A 7,042-nucleotide genomic window follows, 5' to 3' on the forward strand; every position below is an offset into this window, starting at 1 on the left:
GGTACATCTCCTAGGAAAAACTTGGGATTCACTTGTTGAAGACGGCAGAGCCACAAAATGAAGAGGGTCTGGGTCTCTGAATAACACTTGAAAAAAATGTATCCCATCAGGAACAACCTTACTGGACTGTGATAAGAGTAAGAAATAACTTTTTTTGTGACAGCCACTGATTTTACTTTTTCCTGTACCAGGGACTAGATTTACCTCTACTGACATACTACTATAAAGATAATATATGCTTGAATATAGATGATTTGGTGAAGTCAGAAAGTAAAAGGAAATAAAAACTCTGTTTTTCCACTCCCCAGAGTTAATCACTTTTAATATTTTAGTGTGTGTTCTTACTAACATTTTTTTCTATGCATTTATTTTTGCATAAAAACATTCATACGTCTTAGGTGGAAATATTATGAAGAGAGTTTTGGTGATAGAAAGTATTTCCCAATCTGGATCTCTAATTGCTCAGATTATTCAACATATGTTTTAAAAATGTAAATTCCAGGGCTTCCCTGGTGGCGCAGTGGTTGGGAGTCCGCCTGCCGATGCAGGGGACACGGGTCCGTGCCCTGGTCCGGGAATATCCCACATGCCGCGGAGCGGCTGGGCCCGTGAGCTGTGGCCGCTGAGCCTGCGCGTCCGGAGCCTGTGCTCCGCAACGGGAGAGGCCACAACAGTGAGAGGCCCGCGTACAGAAAAAAAAAAAAAAAAAAAAAAAAAAAGGAAACTCCATAGTTGATTAAAATCATTAGCAATAAAAATGAACTTGAAGAGATTTTTCTTATCTTACTGATATTCATACATGCTATGAAGCAAAGAATTGTCTGTTATTTTCACCATTTCACGCTCAGCGAGTAACACAGTGGCAGGCAAAAAGAGGCACTAAATAAGTATCTGTTGAGTAAACTGACATATGAATGAATGGATGAATGGATGAATGAGCACAATTCTGCTTTAGTACAACAGGAAAAAAGTTGTTCATTAATCATCCTGGCAGTGTCTAAACTATGTAAATAACCATTTTAGATGGGTTGTACCAGTTGTTTTAAACATACATCAAAGATGCTAAGATATGCCCTTTGAAGGGTGGAAGGAAGAATATTGCTAATGAAAATATTTCTTCTTCCTTACCACACCATCCTCGGGCTGACCGTGGTGGACGTCTTCAGCGCAGTCGATCCGCAGCCTGTGCACCCCGCACCGCCTCCTGTGGAAGCTTGAGCCGGCTGTGTAGCTTTCTCCCTTTGTCTCATAACCATGTCCACCAATGAGAATGCTAATTCACCAGCTGCCCGCCTTAACAGATTCAAGAACAAGGGGAGAGACAGTCCAGAAATGAGGCGGCACCGAACAGAAGTTAATGTGGAGCTCAGGAAAGCTAAGAAGGGTGACCAGATGCTGAAAAGGAGAAATGTCAGCTCTTTTCCAGATGATGCTGCCTCTCCACTGCAGGAAAACCGCAACAACCAGGGCACTGTAAATTGGTCTGTTGATGACATTGTCAAAGGCACAAATAGCAACAATTTGGAAGGCCAGCTCGAAGCTACAAAAGCTGCTAGGAAACTGCTTTCCAGGGAGAAACAGCCACCTATAGACAGCATAATCCGGGCTGGTTTGATTCCAAAATTTGCGTCCTTCTTGGGCAGAACTGACTGTAGTCCCATTCAGTTTGAATCTGCTTGGGCCCTCACCTACATTGCTTCCGGGACATCAGAACAGACCAAGGCTGTGGTAGATGGAGGTGCTATCCCAGCATTCATTTCTCTGTTGGCACCTCCCCACACTCACATCAGCGAACAAGCTGTATGGGCTCTAGGAAACACTGCAGGTGATGGCTCAGTTTTACGAGACTTGGTTATCAAGTATGGTGCAGTTGACCCGCTGGTGGCACTTTTGGTGGCTCCTGATTTGTCATCTTTAGCGTGTGGTTACTTACGTAATCTTACCTGGACACTTTCAAATCTTTGTCGCGACAAGAATCCTGCACCCCCCCCCCCCTTAGATGCTGTTGAGCAAATTCTTCCTACTTTAGTTCGTCTCCTGCATCACGATGATCCAGAAGTTTTAGCTGATACCTGCTGGGCTATTTCCTACCTTACTGATGGTCCAAATGAACGGATTGAAGTGGTTGTGAAAACGGGGGTTGTACCTCAACTGGTGAAGCTTTTAGGAGTTACTGAATTGCCAATTGTGACTCCCGCGCTAAGAGCCATAGGGAATATTGTCACTGGGACAGATGAACAGACTCAGGTTGTAATAGATGCAGGAGCACTTGCCATCTTTCCCAGACTGTGAACAAACTCCAAAACTAACATTCAGAAGGAAGCTACGTGGACGATGTCAAACATCACGGCTGGCCGCCAGGACCAGATACAGCAAGTTGTACATCATGGATTAGTCCCGTTCCTTGTTGGCGTTCTCTCTAAGGCCGACTTTAAGACACAAAAGGAAGCTGTATGGGCTGTGACCAACTACACGAGTGGCGGGACAGTTGAGCAGATCATATACTTTGTTCATTGTGGCGTAATAGAACCGTTGATGAACCTCCTAACTGCGAAAGACACCAAAATTATTCTGGTTACTCTGGACGCCATCTCAAATATCTCTCAGGCTGCTGAGAAACTAGGGGAAACTGAGAAACTCAGTATAATGATTGAAGAATGTGGAGGTTTGGACAAAATTGAAGCTCTACAAAACCATGAAAATGAGTCTGTGTACAAAGCTTCATTAAACTTGATTGAGAAGTGTTTCTCTGTGGAGGAAGAGGCAGATCAAAATGTTGTACCAGAAACTACCTCTGAAGGGTTTACGTTCCAAGTTCAGGATAGCACTGCTGGGACCTCCAACTTTTAGACTGTACACCTGAGGCATCAAGTTGTTTGTTGTGTACTATGTCTGGTAGAAGTCTGTCTTACTGTTTCTCTACTAAGAACTCTTTACACGTGGTTTGTTATTGTAGCACTTTTTACAAAGAAACTATACTTCAACAGTTCCAAACTGTACGTACTGTATGAAGCTTCTCCTCTCAGTGGGTTTCCTATTTCTGTGTGGAATTTCATATCTTGCAGTGTCCTGTAAATAAAGATTAAATTCCCCAAAAAAAAAAAATTCTTCTTCCGTAAGAAAAGAGTGGAAGTAGAAATAAAGAACAGCAGAATACAGGCCACATCCTTGCCCCAGGCTGTAGTGTCCACCTGACAATGTATCAATATAATTTAAATGGATCTTGAGTTTATAGGCTAAACAGAAAGGTATGACCTTCAAGTCTTTTTATAACTTGAATTCTCCATTCTAGAATTCCTAATATGACTTCATTTCTCCATTAAGCAGCATGCATACTAAAGTAATTTTTTTTTTTAAAGGAAGGCCCTTTTAAATCTGAGGACTTTTTCTCTTTAAAGACAGACTATTTGGGAAAAATTCTTAGGTCACAACTTTAGATACTGCTCCCATGAATTACTGCATATAACATTTCAGAGAAATTTTAGGTCAACCTGGTTTCTTTCTCCTTTGATGATTCTTTTTGTTAATTTTCCTTATACTTAAAGGGTTTTTCTTCCCTTTATGGTTAAAATTCAAAATTTTTGCCAGAGTTTGTCTAAGTGTGTTTGCCAGTTTTCATCAAATGTGATATGGTGACTCTTTCAGTTTGTTCATTTGTCTTTTTCAGTTCAGGTAGGTTCTTTAATTATCTTAATCACAGACTGATTGTGTGTGGCTGCCTCACTCCGGGGGCCTCCTAAAACCAGAGACTATGCCTTAGCCATATGTATATCTTCAGCCTTTGGCACAGCAGTGATGGGTGATGGAAGTAATGAAGATGAGAGTTACCTGGGAAAATCTCTAGTAAAGGAAGTATCCATGCATTGATAGAATGACATTTTACTGCGTTTGACTTCCACATGATTTCATGGATCTACATGGACCACAATGATTGTGAAACTTTGATCAGGTGATTTGCTTTAAGTGATGGGATATTAGTAACTGTGATGCCCGCAAAAACCTGAAGAGCATTTGTACATTGATGCTTGCTCTCTTCAGATGCCTAGGGAACCCTGAGACTGCCCTGTGAAGATGGTAAGCTAGAAGCCCACTAGAAGATGCAGTGCCACATGGAGCAATGATGAGCTAATTCAACTTAGGTGCCACCCCTCCCCCTCTAGACCACCTAGTTTACCTACAGCCAGACATCTGAGTGAGATCATTTTTGACCATCCAGCTTCAAACAAACTCAACCAGGCCAGAAATACTTCTCACTGACCCACAAAACTGCAAGAGAAATCCAAATATTTGTTGTTTCAGGCCACTGACTTCCAGGGTAATTTGTTATGCAGCAAAAGCTAATTGATACAGGAAACCACTGAATTATTCTAATTAGAAGGATGACATTAACTGATTTATATTTTAAAAGGATAACTCTGGATAATATATTCTTGGGAAGTGGGTCCAAGAATGGAAACAGCATTTAGGAAGGTATTGCAATAATCCAGTTGAGTGATTTAGTGGGTCTGTTCCAGGGTGACGGCAGATCTCTCTCAGGGGAGAGAACTGAATACACTTAAAACATAGTCTGAGGAAGAATTGGTTTTGAGGAATAGTTTTGTCCAGAGAGAAAAATGGTAAAAAAAACACCCTGCAATAAGAACTAGACTCATACTTCTCAAGAGGTGTACATGATTCTAGAAGACAATGGAGCAATGCCTACCAATTTTAAATGAAAACAATTTTGAACCTAGAATTTTGTACTTAACCAAACTATCAATCAAACGTGAAGACACAATCCAAGCATTTTCTGACACGCAGAGACTCAGAATGTTTGCCTTTCAGGCATACTTTCTGAGGAATTCATTGAGAAATTAGAAGTTTTTACACCAAAACATGAAGATGTAAGCCTAAACTAATCCAAAGTCTGCTCCAGATACACTGATTTTCCGTACTCTCCTGTGTATTTCTGGGCCTGAGAGCCTGAAAACTACCTTTTTGAGACTCCATTGTTAGCTGGGTTCTAATTTATTTTATCCTGTGGGAGAATTTTGAATGCAATTAGAAGATAGGAGGAAGGTAGGAGACCTTGTGATTCTGGCAGTGGCTTCAGTAGCTTTAATACAACTGCACCAGCCGTGTTGGTAGAACTTCCAACAGCATCTGCAGAGCATATGTTCCTAGAGCATCAAGGTATTGGAGGCTATGGGCTTCTTCTCAGTGGTAGAGGGAAGTGTGGACTCGGGTGTTTCTGCAAGGGCGGTGGTGCTTACTGCAGTTACTGTCTCTGGGTAATACCACCTTCTTCCTCTTACTCCTGTCCTTCCAATACTTTTTAGTAATGAATTACCTCAAGAGGAAATTCATTCCTCCCTGATTTAATTAACTAGAGTGGTTTCTGGATTTTTTGGCCTGGGAACTGAATGATAGAGTCCAATGAAATGAAATCATAGTCTGAAAGACATTTGAATAGGCCCTGAAAGCAATCGATCTGTTTTATATAGGAAGTCAACAAGCTCTGAGTACCTTCAAGAAAAAGAATGGAGTCATTTCTAAGCATTAGAAATGAAAGTTTAAGGAATATGATAAAGAAACCATGTATTTCTTCTCTGAAAGCTAAATCCTTATCTATCTTAATAAGAAGTCAATGAATAATTCCTAAAGTCAAGGAATCGAGGAATCCTGTTACTAGGATGATATTCAGAGTTAAGTATTTTGGAAGATGATCTTCTATGTAGCAGAATCGGGGTTGGGTTGGGTCAAAATGGGTGTTATATTGTTGTTTATTAGTAACTCTTCTATACTATTTTAATGATCAGGTATCACTTTGAAACAAGACATTATTTTAAAGAACACTGTATCAGGGAGGGAGGGTAGCCTCATGACATTACTGTTTATATGTCTCATAACTGAAACATCTTCATCTATAGAACGAAGGAGTTGGATTAGGTAATTTACAGTCTCAAGCTATAAAATACTAGGTATCTTTGAAGCATGGAATGCGTCCCTCCTAGAAAGAGACTTCTGAAAGTGTCTACATTCCTACATCTTTTTTCTAGCTGAGGATCACACTTAGAGACAGCCATCCAAAATACTGAGTTTTAATCATGACAAAAAGAGTATAGGCAATGCAGGAGATATTTATGATAGACCTCTGAGAGTACTAAGTTCCAGAGCTGTCATTCGTTAAGTTAGAAAAAATCTAAATAAGGATCACTAATAATTCATACCATGTAATTAGAGATAGGCAAAGCCCACCTATGTACTTTAAAAAGAACAAGTCTATACATTGACATGGCATATTAAAATGGGGGGAGGGATAAATTAGGAGGTTGGGATTAGCAGATACACACTGCGATATATAAACTAGATAAACAACAAGGACCTACTGTATAGCACAGGGAACTATACTCAATATTTTGTAATAACCTATAAGGGAAAAGAATCTGAAAAGGAATACATATACATATATTTATACATATATATATATATTTATATACATATATATATATAAATATTCCTGTGTGGTATACCTGAATCACCGTGTTATACACCTGAAACTAACACAATATTGTAAATCAACTATACTCCAATTCCAAAATAAAATAAATAAATAAATAAATAAACTAACAAAAAACCCGAAGTTTCCTGAGCGGAGCTTTCTTTCCTGAAGTTCAGGGTGACAGAAGGAAACATTTTCTCCCCTAAAATGCCTGCATAGGAAGCACTGATAATGTTTAATTGTATATTTTATTAAAAAATGATGCATATATAAAATACTAAAAAGGGCTGATATCCACAGCTTAATCACTTATTATTTTTTCAGATTCATTAGATATAAAATTTCCCCCCAAAATTAAAATTTTCACTCTATTATTTTTTTCATGCCCTCTTAGTGATTATTCTGGCAGAGGCCTGCCAAGTTATCTGGAGTCATTCAGCTCGTTGGCAAGGCAGCTCTGTCCATTCATTGAACCCGACAGGCAAGGAACCTATTCCCTTTTCTTCCATCTGCCACATCCACTTTGAATCTGGTGGGTAGTAACCATCCCTTCCAAAATGA

General features: G+C 39.7%; 1 pseudogene; it reads left to right on the forward strand.

The window, feature by feature from the left end:
- Positions 1-725: 725 nt before the first annotated feature.
- Positions 726-2,956, forward strand: LOC111174547 (importin subunit alpha-1 pseudogene; annotated as a pseudogene).
- The last annotated feature ends 4,086 nt before the right edge of the window (positions 2,957-7,042 follow it).

Source organism: Delphinapterus leucas, chromosome 6 (genome assembly GCF_059928025.1).
Source record: "Delphinapterus leucas isolate spDelLeu-1000000601 "Yukka" chromosome 6, BTC_Dleu_Yukka2, whole genome shotgun sequence".
Classification (NCBI taxonomy): domain Eukaryota; kingdom Metazoa; phylum Chordata; class Mammalia; order Artiodactyla; family Monodontidae; genus Delphinapterus; species Delphinapterus leucas.